We start from the raw sequence: 12,867 nt of genomic DNA, 5'->3' as shown, positions 1-12,867 counted from the left end.
CCTGGGAGGAGACCACATCCCTAAGGCAGCTACTCAGCTGCTCCAATAAATTCTACCATGGAGTTGATTACCAATCTCATCGTAGGGAATTATTACATCCAGCTGTCCAGGCACTCACACCCAGGCCCTGCCAAGTTGGCACATAACCTTAACTACCACAGATAGGCTACTTTGATCACATGGTCCCACCTGCTCTCATGTTTGATTGGATCATGGGGGAGGCTGTCATTAGGACCAAGGAGGGTAGGATTCTCAAGGTCTCTGTATCCCCCAGCCTCAAGTGAAAATCAGAAGGTCTCTGAGCCCCAGGGTATGGCACTCAAATTTTGGTGACGTGCTAGCACCCACGCCTGTCTATTTGGGACATGAGGGTGGACTGCCCACAAAAGGGTCCTAAAAGAGACCCTCTGCCACAAAATAGGGAATCTCTTTAACACAAGGGTCCAGACCCATCCCTCCACTCCAAACTGAGTATTAATTTCTGCCAAAGGGTCAGGTTGTTGGTGTTCCTTTAGTGAAACAGCAAAGGAGTTCTCACAAAGTTATATGCTCAAAGAGAAGGAAACATCCAGTAAAGGATACTGTAATCCCAATTTTTCTGATTTTGAGTAAAACACCATTGTCTTTGAGAGGCCTTCAAACTGAAAAACAAACCCATTGCCATCGAGTTGACTGCAACTCCTAGCAACCTTACAGGACAGAGCAGAACTGTCCCATAGGGTTTCCACGGCTGTAAATCTTTACAGAACCAGACTGCCCCATATTTCTCCCATGGAGCAACTGGTGGGTTCAAACTGCTAACCTTTTGGCTAGCAGCTGAATGCTTTAACCACTTCATCACCACACCACCTTGAGAGGGCTTAGCTATGTCATAACCCCAATCACTGGGACACTTGAGTTTAATAGAAGATCATTCTATGGGGAGGGGAGGCGTGGAGCCCATTTGAATGACGTATAATCATGGCCATTTCTTCTAATGTCACGAGAGCAACTAACAAGGAAATCCCAGCTCTGAGACTAAGTGGAGCTGTGGCACTCACTCAGTCATCAGGCTGATCTGCTTGCTCAGCTACGAGAGCACACCTGCTCGATTTAAAATCTCTTCCACCTTCCCATCAGTTTCTAAGAGACGTTGAGTTTCAGTGGAGGTGCCTGTTTGTTGGAATACTTGTCTGAGTCTATCTCCTAACTGCTCTCTGTTCTGTAACGTGGATGGTATCCTCATCAATGTTTTCAGTAATTTTGGCAATTAGCAGCAGCACATGGGTCATCTGGATCTTTTTTTTTTTTTGGTGCAACAAATGAATTGAGATTTGAGGTCGGTCCTTTGACACTGTCTACCTGGTTGAGTTTCCTTTAATTTTTATCTTTATCTGTAGTACTGAATTCTAATATCAGAGCTGGCATCTCCTGCCTTTCAGCCCTTTTAATTGTAGGCTATACCTCTTGCTAAACAGAAGGCTGGCGGTTCAAACCCACCAGCCACTCCTTGGAAGGAAGGCTGGGCAACCTACTTCCATAGTGACACTGCCTTGGAAACGAGGGTCGCATTAAGTCGGGTCCCACTCGAGGCACAGAACAACAACAACAACTTACCCCCTGTGGGCAGGCCATCAGGCCAACATCAGGGGTATCCTTTAAGTTTGTCCTGGTACAAAATGCCCTGTACGCCTCCTGGGATTGTCACCTGGGAGCACATGATCCTGTTTCCATGACCGTAGTTTCTCTGTCTCCTTCTCTATGTCTTACTGCGCATGACCATCCTGACTTCAATGCCATCAACAATCCGAAGTTGCTGCAGCAAAGTTCAATTCATTAACCTCTAACATGTCTTCTGGTAGCATAGTGGCTAAGACACTTGACTGCTGACCAGAGGGCTGGCGGTTCAAACCCACCAGCCACTCCTCGGAAGGAAGATGGGGCAATCTACTTCTGTAGTGATACTGCTTCGGAAACCCAAGGAGGGGTCACTATGAGTCGGGTTCAACTTGACGGCACATAACAACAACAACAACATGTCTTCTATTTTGAGGCAGAATCTGAATTCTGATTTTCATAGAAATCATTGTGTTAGCTTGATTTAAGGAAGGCTGTTATTGCATAGGCATTTTTTTGGTTGACAGAAATATGCACTTTTGTTAAAGTAAATATTTCCATTAGAAACCAGTGCATGGTTAGTGAAATACCTTTTTAAAGTTGAGAAGTTGGAATTCAACTGGGTTTTTCATTAATATTCCTGTTACCAACATTTGTTGGGTCCTCTCCCTGATAAATTTCTTAGCTACCAATTCAAAGAAAAACAACTGTCATGCATTCCCCCCTTAAACTCTCTTTGACCTTGAATATGAACTTGAGGAAAACTATACTTTAACAGGAGTCAGAAAATAATTTAAAAACCTTGGGAATCCTGTCTTCTGCTTGTCAGCTCTGGAGTTTGGAGACCCTGATTGCTTTATTTTTACTCTTTTTACTAAACTTTACATTTCACTCACCAGGAAACTAAACAACCTTAAAATACATCTAATATCTCAAAATTGAATGCTTTTACCAAGTTTATAATGAAATGCATCTTTTTCTGTTGTTTTTACCACAACTTATTATCTGAGTTCTCTTTTCTCAGCCTTCAGGTTATTTTGTTTTGACACATGCACACCCTTATCTTTTAAGGCCTGCTCAAGATATTAAATAGCTGAAGTATTTATTTTAAAAGGGCAGTTTCCCATTCCAGTTTATTTTTAGTCCAGTTTAAATTTGAGTCTATTTATAAAATGAGGAGGCATGACACCCTCAAGCTCTGTGATTTACAACCAAAAAACCACTGCTAGCAAGTAGCTTCGGACTCCTAGCAACCCCAAAGGACAGACGAGAACTGCCCCGTACAGTTCCAAGGCTATAAATCTTTATGGAAACAGATTGCCTCATCTTTCTCCAGTCCAGTGGCTGGTGGGTTCAGACCCCAAATATTTTATAAAAAAACTAAACCAAACCACCACCACCACCAAAAAGAAAAAAAAAAAAAAATCTGCTGTAATCTTTTCTTGTGATTTGAAACAAATTTTCATTGATTCCTTTCTTCCTGCAAGATTGGATCCTTAACTATGTTTTTTTCATTTGCTTTCTATAGAAAACAATTTTTAAGGCATTTATTTTATTCAGTTTACTTGTAGCCTAGGAATACCAATTAAAACAAGCCTTTCATTTGGGGCTGGTTTTCTAACAACATTTTCTTAAAAAAAAAAAAAAAAAAGAATTGTATTAAAGACCGTTGGTGTTCTAGATTTAAACATGACCAATCTAAAGACCAGAAGAGTGTTGGGCCAGCTGGTTTTTAATGGGCCCAATGGAATTGTTATATAAGGAGATGGTTGGAACAATTGCTCCTTTAAGAGGTTTTACATTTCATCCGTGATGTCAAAGTTAATGTATAATTTATGCTGTAGAGGCGAAAAACCCCAGTACCTTCCCTCTTTTGCTATATAAATTATTTTCATAATTTAAGAATAGTCAGATTATTGTAATAGATTCTGGATTTACAATTAGACCAGATTCTGAACTTTTTTTTTACTTTAACATTTGCATATAGAAAATTTCCTCCTGTACCCAGATTTATCCTTTTACTGGGGACACCTTTGTCTTGCTTATAATTAAAATAGTTTGTTTGCATTGTGCCTCAGGGGTGCCATAGTGGTTACCCCTATGACCCTGTAGGCTTTTTGTTGTAAGACCCTGAGTTTGGGGTTTTTTTTGTTTTTTTTTTTAAAGTGGCACTAGGAGCTCTGGTAGCATAGTGCCTAAGGCACTTGACTGCTCACCAGAAGGCTGGCGGTTCAAACCCATCAGCCACTCCTCGGAAGGACAGTTGGGCAATCCTACTTCCGCCTCGGAAACCCAAGGAGGGGTCGCTATGAGTCAGGGCGACTCCAGGGCAAATAACAACAACAACAGCAGGGCTGAAGAGGGTGAAGTAATTAATTCATTAGCACTATGAAGTAAGTGGCAGAGGTGACTTTTTAACTTTTTTTTTTTTTTCTTCCTTTAACTGCCATGGCAATTACTGCCCTTAGTGTTTTAACCCTTCCTTTCTGGGGCAGCCTGTGTTTCTGTCTTGGGTCCCTGGGACTAAGCTTTTAGGGTTTGTAGCTTCACCTGCACCTGTGCACTGTTCCACCTTTCCTGCACTTACATCTGGGGTGGCCAGTTAGTGTCACAAGCCCAACAATGATCCTTCTATACTTCAGCTTGCCTTTCCCCCAAGGACCTTCTGGAAGTTGAAAACATGACAAACATACAGAACAGCTGTGCAAGGGAGATCTATGCAGAACCAGGTTTTAACAACAGCATGTGAGTAAGAATAAGCACAAAGCTAGTTCCCAGGAGGCAGTGGTCGTATCTCCACTTTCTAACTTCACCATTTCTGACAGCAAGCGTTCCCTGCCCCCCCCCCCACACACACACAGACAGCACTCTGTCCGTTCAGTTCGGAAATTACTGCATCACCCAGAACTCACAAACTATGCTTCCTTAAGGTTATGTGGCTTCTTGGGGTAAAAGGTACAACCAGGAGAACTGGATACTTACAGGGAGGAGCACTGAGAAGAGCTGCTCGGGTAGGAGAGGGTGTAAAGGTCCCGGATCATTCCAATTTCTCTCCCTCAGGAAGCTGCTTTGAGCCTCAGCATCTAGGCTTTTATCAGGCAGCCAATGTGCACACACACATTCTCTTAGCCAGGTGGGCTCCCTGATTGGTTACCACGCATGAGCACACTCCTCGGGTGTTGTCAATATGGCCCAAGTCCTCCAAGGATTAATTCTGAGACCAAGGAAAAGGCCAAACTGCTTGAGGTAACCTAAGTCCTAACCCCCCAACATTTATGATGATAAACTTGTCCCAGAAAATGTAGAAAAATTGGTCTCTCTCTATACATGCAAAAAACCAAACCCAACCCCCTGCCAGTGAGTGGATTCCAACTCACAGCAACCTCCACTGGGTTTCCAAGGCTGTAAATCTTTACGGAAGGAAATTGCCTCATCTTCCTCCCGCAGAACAGCTGATGGCTTTGAACTGCCCACCTTCTTGTTAGCAGCCTAAGGCTTGTAGGTAGCCTTAACCACTACGCCACCAGAATGCCTGTCTTTATATATATACACATATATGTTTGATAGGATTTTGATTTGGAAATCAATAGAGAGACATGCAACTTTGACATCTATCAACTCGTTTTATTGCAAGGTAGTCATTTCAAGGCACGCAAGTAAGACCTCACACCATTGTTGAACCACAAAATCGGAATTACCGATTACAATGTGTCCAATGGGTAGAGTCCAAATCTTCAGATTTCAGGTTTTTATGTTTAATGAGACGTCTCAGGAGGAAGGCTTCACCACAGCTCAAACTTGGCAGGAGTCCCTCGTAGCTCAGGTCCAAGGTCAGTGGCGGCAGCAGAATCTCGGGTCCATCTGTACCTTCGCTGAGTGAGCAGTAGTTTGTCGTCGTCGTCATTGTTGGTGTAGGTGCCACAGAGGCGGTTCTGACTCCAAGCAACCCCATAACCAACAGAGTACAATGCAAGCTGGTCCTGCGCCAGCCTCCAGGTCACTGCTAGGTCTGCACCAATGTTGCAGCCACTGTGTGGATCCATCTCACTGAGGGGCTTCCTCTCGTTTGCTGACCCTCTACCAAGCACGATGACCTTCCCCAGGGACCCATCCCTCCAGATAAGTAACATTTCGAAAGTACATGAGATGAAATCTTGCCATCCTGGAGACCAAGGAGCATTCTGGCTGTATTTCTTCCAAGACAGATTTGTTCATTCTTCTGGCAGTCCAAGGTATCTTTAGGATTTTTCACCAATATCATAATTCAAATGCATCCATTCTTCAATCTTCCTTTTTCATTCTCCAGTTTTCACATGCACATGAGCCCACTGAAAATACCACGAGTTGGGTCAAGCACACTTTACTCCTCAAAGTGACATCTTTACTTTTTAACACTTTAAACACTTTGCAGCAGAGAAGGGTAGGGTTTACATACGAATTTGTCCCTTTAGGACCACACAAGGGCCAGTGTGACATCAGAGACTGGCTGTCTTTTCTCCAGGGTTAGAGATGATGAATCATTTCTTCCAAGTTAGAAACTGGGGGGCTTGTTTAGATTTACTTCTCAGTGCTCGTGGACAAAGACTATGTCATGCGTTATCACAGCGCATCAGGTCAAAGGCAACTGAAAGTTGTTTACATTCTTCACAGACTTAACATGCTTCTAAGTTCAAAGATTTTCTACATAAGTTTACTACTTAAAGGTTTCTAATGACTTACAGCCCTTAATTAATTTACTGTAGCAATTTTCAAGCAAAGCTCAGCATAGTACAAAGGAATGAAGCAATCTGTGTGTACTGACGCGGAAAGACCTCTGTGGTGAAGGACTTGCACAATACTGCAGCATGATCCCATTCATGTTAAAGGGGACGAGACCCCTGAAACTGTGTATGTGTGTGCTAACATAACATTTATGCATGTGGATGCCTGGAATGCAATCTCCAAGGGGAGTTTCTAAAACTATTAAGTGGTTCGCTCCGGAGAACTAAGTGGGAGTAGGTGTGAAGGGGCCTACATCCATTTACTTACTTAATATTGACATTTCTTCACAATAACTTACCCCTATGCTCCGTGTGAAACTCAGTTAATTCACTGCCTGGACAGATGGACAAACTTATCCTATCTATTCAGTCGATTCGCTAGTTTACCATTTGAGAAATGTCAGTGCTGCTATTTAAAAGGATTATACTCTTTTGCTTTCTTAAAGAGAATTTCAAGACCCGTTTCCGAGTGAGCAGGACAGATGGGGCTGGAGCGGGCAGTCTGGTTTACTAGGCAGTTAACTCCATTCTGCTGAGCAGCTCTTCCCTCTAAATCCAGTGACTATCGGGATGCAAATTACCCAGCATTCTCTTCACCGCCACCATTCAGCTGGGTCCCAGACAGGCGCCACCAGTGCAGGCCCCCGGAGGGAGCAGAACTCTGAAAAGATGCTTTGGTTGCTTTTGATCAATCCTGCTTCTCTCTTCTTTGGAGCAGCATTTTCATTATTCTAGCAGTCCATGGAACTTACTGCCCCACCCCACCCGTGCACACTTCCTTAGTGCAGTGAGCAGAATCCCTCACATTAAAGAGAAGGATAGAATCGGGTTGGTATTTGCTAATGACCAAATCCCAGGGAGTCGGTTCTGGGCATCTTGCAACGGCTCCAAGAAAGCAAACCACTGTCATTGTCTGGGACCTGGGTAGGAGAAAAACAGTACCCTAAAGCATCTCCCCCCTTCACTGCTGGCATGGAAAGGGGGTGGGAAGGCTGCCTAGGCACAAGGTCTCCCGCCAGTCAACAGAGCCGTCTCCAGAATCGGAGGATAAATTTTCAAACCAAAGCAAGGAGCCGCCCTTCAAGTTTTACATCATACCAGGGTTGTGAAGATTAAGAAAAACACAAGGCCTTTATTGACTTGCAGGTGATGAATAATAAACCGAATGGTAAGCACTGGGGACAGATGCGTGTAAAAATGCAATTTATAAAAATTTCAAGGCAAACAACTGACATCTCTGAAGTTAGTCTCTGCTGTTAGCTTTAGGAAGCTTCCAAGTGCACAACTCCTTCACAGTATCCGTGGCTGGCGCCCACTTAGAGAACGGACCTCAGGAAGGGTCGAGACCTCGTCAATGGTTTGTATCAGATCTCTTTTCCTGGTAAATTCCTTAGTCCCTCTGAAGCAGTAACTAGACAAGACTGGAAAGCGTTCAGGATGACTCAAACCTCCAGCAACTCACAGGAATCCGCATTTCTTAATATCGAAAGCAACGCTAATCAAAGAGGGAAATAAATAATATGAGTTATTAAAAACAAACAACAGTTTCAGCAAACTCTCTACATATATCTATCTATAGTATATTCCACTAAAAATGTTTCTATCAACAGTCCTTCATGTTTCCTATCCAGAAGAAAACTACACTCACTGACACCTCACTTTTCACCTTTAACACCAGGTATTAAGACAGTGCTTTTTACTAGTTAGAAAAGTGTAAAAACTCTGATAATTATAACAATAGTCTTTGGTTTATACTGGGATTACAGGACTTTCAAAAGACTTAATAATAATTATGACCCATGAAAATTTCAAAACATAAAAATCAAAGAGAGGTCTTAAATTAGGAGATTAAGTTTAGGAACAAAGTAATACATTAAAATAAACTGCTGCCAAGTGTAAAAGATAATAATGGAATTATCTTAAGGAACACCTGACAGTTGGTTCTAATAACCAGTAATCCCACTTGCTTTAAAGGTCCGGCCTGGCTAAGCCGTGAAGGGCAAGACTTGAATGTCACTGGCTATCTAGACTGCCCCTTCCTTGTCTTCTCTAATCCCTTAGCTCATCCCCCCACTACTCAGGTAATGGCCAGCTTGTTTTACTTCATAATCTCTCACTTGTGCTACCTCTATTTTGTTCCTGTAGTATCTTTCAGATAAAACAACACTGCTAAATAATTCAACTGAGCTATGTCCTCAGTGGAGATCTTCCATGAAAGGTGGAGCGGTGAACAACAGGCAGACTGTAGGAGGACAGGGAGTTAACTTAGAATGTGAAGACAAAGAGCATGCGAAACGACCAGGAACAACGGGCACCGAAATACGCAAATAAAGAGCGCCTTATTTCCACACCATCATCTATCTTACTGATATGGCTACAACGCTGCTCGCTAAACTCTGGAGAGACCTCAAGCTCCTAATGACCCAAGACGAGTTCTGTCCATCTCCTGGGGTCATCTCCTTCAGGCTATCTGACCATAAACCAGGTTACACTTAATAAGGCACACACTTAAGCAGAAAATACTTAAAAAAAAAAAAAAACCTGACATAGAATAAAGCATAGCATCACTTTATTAACTAAAAACTGCCCTTAAATAAATATGTAATTCTGGATATCAAATAAATCAGCAGACTTTATATAAACAATCTTTCTGATGAATAATTTTATCAAGTCAATTTATGCATATCTTTAGCTCATGGCCTTTAATGACAAAAGTTGTTGCTTTGCTCAAGATGTGAATTCAACACAGCTCACAAGAAAGTGATCAAGAAAAAGGCTGCTGAGTTATATCAAGTTTGTGAGTCATGCCAGTAACCACCACAGAAACATCTGGCTTATTATGTTGACTATCAAGTAGCATATTAAGATTTGCTCTCTATCATTTATTCTGGGAGCTATGGTAGTGTAGTACCTAAGGTACTTGACTGCTAACCAGAAGGCTGGCAGTTCAAACCCACCAGCCACTCCTTGGAAGGAAGATGGGGCAATCTACTTCTATAGTGATACTGCCTCGGAAACCCAAGGATGAGTCGCAATGAGTCAGGTCCGACTCAACGGCGCATAACAACAACAACATTTATTCCATCCACACACATTTTGACAAAATGGCAGGCTAGCTGAAGTCCTGAGGTTTAGTAGCTGAAGGTGAAGACAACACCTCCAAAGAATTACTTCCACAAATCTTTGTCCCCACTTGAATGCTGTGTCATTGTCTAAATATTCCACTAGATCAACTATGTCACTGAAGAGAATTACTATAAAATGTGGCTATTAAATATAACATTTTACCGATTAAATTTAATAGAGCCATTTATTGAATATTTTCCTCACCAAATACTTTATGAGACGTTGCTTTGCACTAAATTGCAACAATTTAATGAGCTAGGAAAGTAAGAATTGATAGGTAAGAAAAAATCTTTTGATCATTAATAGTTCAATATTTATATTGCAGCAAAATTAGGAATGTCTTTTATATGTATGCATGTGTATATATATCAATTAGTGACTGAAACACTAAAAAGTAAATCAACAACTGTCAACCACTCAGTGCGGGGATCAATGTAGGAGATCCTGGATAGAGAGGGAGATAATGTGAAACAAAACTCAAAATCATTTTTTAAAAAAAGACCAGGTTTGCTGATCTGATAGAGCCTGGTGGAACCACTGAGACTAAGGCCCCTAGCTGCCCTTCAGGTCTAGAACTAAACCCACTCCTGTGGCTTCCAGCCAAACAAAAGACAGGCATATGAGGTGAACATTTACATTAGGAAGATACACTTCTTGGAGAGATCAATCATGCGAGAATAGAAGGGCTGCTTATACACAGGGAGACAGCTGGGACACAGGTCAGGAGTGCAGGGAGGGAAGGACACAGGGAAGAGGTAACTATGGGGAGGAAGTGGAAATGGAGCTGTTGCATTGTGGGAAATTATAGTCAATGTCATGAGACAAAGTGTATGTGAATTGCTGTATGGAAAGTGAATTTGCTCTGTAAACTTTCACCCAAATCACAATAAAAAAAATAATAAATAATAAATAAATATACAGCATGTTGTGATTTAAGGAACTGATCAGTTCCAAATTGTAGATCAATATTAAACTAAAACTGAGATGTATTCATGACCAATAAAAATACCAGCAGAACATCAATAAATAAAAAAAATAACAATTAATAGTAGCATGATAAATAAAGAAAAATCACCTGGTAATGGGGATTTCTAAAAAGCAACCTCAGCAACTGCATGCAAATCATCGGGGTGATCTTTGCATTGCACACATGTCACAGCAACAGGGTCACACAGTTCACAGCAGCCACACTCTCTTCTGACCCTCCTGCATTTCTGGAAATGCCAAACACTAGTCCACAAGTTAAGGCAAACACAACTCGGACCTACCATGACTCGGGGGTGGGTGGGAGAGGGGGTGTTAATAATAAGAAAACACACGGTGATACGAGACTCCACAGGGAAAAGACAAGTAAAGTTCTCCCTGCTGCCCGTGTTTTACTCTGTGAAGACTTTATTCAGGAATCTCTAGAGGCAAAGCAAATAACCAAATATTAACGAGAGGCTCAAAATGCAAGCAAAGGTAAAACACACTCAAAACAGGATGATAACTGCTGAACAGGCTGCAGCATGACTACAGAGAAAAACAGGAGATCCCACACATCAGAGCTAGATTTGAAAACTGAATACAACCCCTCTAAACAGTATAAAGACACTCAGAACCAGGCACCTTCATCAACACCTTACACCTGGAGGGAGAAAAATGCATTTATCTTCGTCATCAAAATATAACCATCCAGCTTTGGGGCTGACACCTTTCTGATCCATCGGCACCTCTAAAAACTGTTGTGTATTTTTATTTTTGCTTTTTAAAGTGCTTTGACTCTGACCAGGTACACATACATGACCTCCAAAGAAATGTCACCACAGTGAGGCCCGAATTTGTAACATCCTGTTCTACCGGTACTGGCAAAGGTTCAGTTATGATTCATGGATGTAGATGGACTGCAATAGGTAAATGACACGTTTCGGATACAGTCACAAAAGCTTTGTAGAAAGTACTGAAACTCAAAAAAGAAATAAGACAGAGGTCAAATACAGAGATGAAATGTACAAAACAAATGAGCAGGCAAACTAAAAGTTCTTGAAAGTATTTTACTTCAGATTGAAAAATGAACAGCTTCCACACTGTTCATAGCAAGATACACAGTATTCACGAATACAATGCTGGTCATTTGAGGAAATGTACACACCTCAATTTTTCCTTCATGCTTTTTCTTTTAGAAAGATACTGTTTACCAAAAAGAAACTTCAGCAGTATAGGGAAAAGCTATTTTCCCAATAAATTTACGAAAACCTAAGATTCCCAATGGAATCAAGATTATCTTCCCGCTACCACCACCTTAATATAATCACATGCGTATTGGACACTAATATCCGCACCCTACGAGTACATTACTTTCAAACAATGAGGGTGATTCTTAAAAGAAACTTCAGTGTGGTCAATGTAACATGGATCTCTGCGAGTATTAAGTGTCTGAAATCGGCAGCTAATACTGGATTTAATATTATTTTATAAATAATTGTTCCCTTAGCAGTAAACATAAGTCCACACAGTCACAATAGTCCTAGAAAATAAATACTGTGATTATGCACAATGTTATGACAAACTAGTTTCAAAGAACAAAAGCTCAACATCTTGATAAAAATTCAGATTAGAATAAAATATGACTCTAAAATTTAAAACATTGTCAAAATAACATCACATTGAAAATCGTCCACAGTTTACACAAGTATTACGAGTTTCCAGTTTGGGAACACATTTTTCATGAATTAAAATACGAACATATTGCAAATGTTAATTTCAGTGATGACATTGGTTTTGGTCTTACTTTAGCATTATTTTCTTTATAAAAAGTTGCACTAAGTGTCCATTAATGGTCTGATTGGTCTTACTATTTCATAAATGTATATAAAAGAAATTTCTAAAAGCCAATAGTAAAATAAATATGTGTTTATGTTAATTTCATCTCAGAAATGGCTGTATTTAACAGAGCCACACATGCTGATGCTAAATCTAAGAGCTTTCGCCTTGAAAGAAAGCATTTTCAGATATGTCACTTACATTCTATTGTATCAAATATTCCCAACTGAGTTTCAAACTCAACATGTGATGAACGACAGAATTGTACATCTCATTTGCACTCAAAGCTGGCCACGACCAAAATTTACAGTATGATTGAAACAAGCCAATGTTTAAAAAAGTTTTAATTCAAGGTAACAATTTCATGAAAGGAAAGGATAAGAATGGGATGACAAGAAGTATTTGGTCTTAATAAGGCAATACAAAATAGATCCATTATCAAAGACCATTTAATTTTTAAAGATAAACAATACCAAAAACATAAAGTGGAGTATAAGAAAATAGTCTGTTCTAAGTATGATTTAATTAAAGCTGTTTACAGTTATTCTCTTGCACAGTAGTTAAGCATGAATTTAAAAAAAAA

The sequence above is a fragment of the Orycteropus afer genome, unplaced genomic scaffold (assembly GCF_000298275.1).
Source record: "Orycteropus afer afer isolate SDZICR_OR568_19922 unplaced genomic scaffold, OryAfe1.0 scaffold00009, whole genome shotgun sequence".
Classification (NCBI taxonomy): Eukaryota; Metazoa; Chordata; class Mammalia; order Tubulidentata; family Orycteropodidae; genus Orycteropus; species Orycteropus afer.
This window is presented reverse-complemented; position numbering follows the sequence as displayed.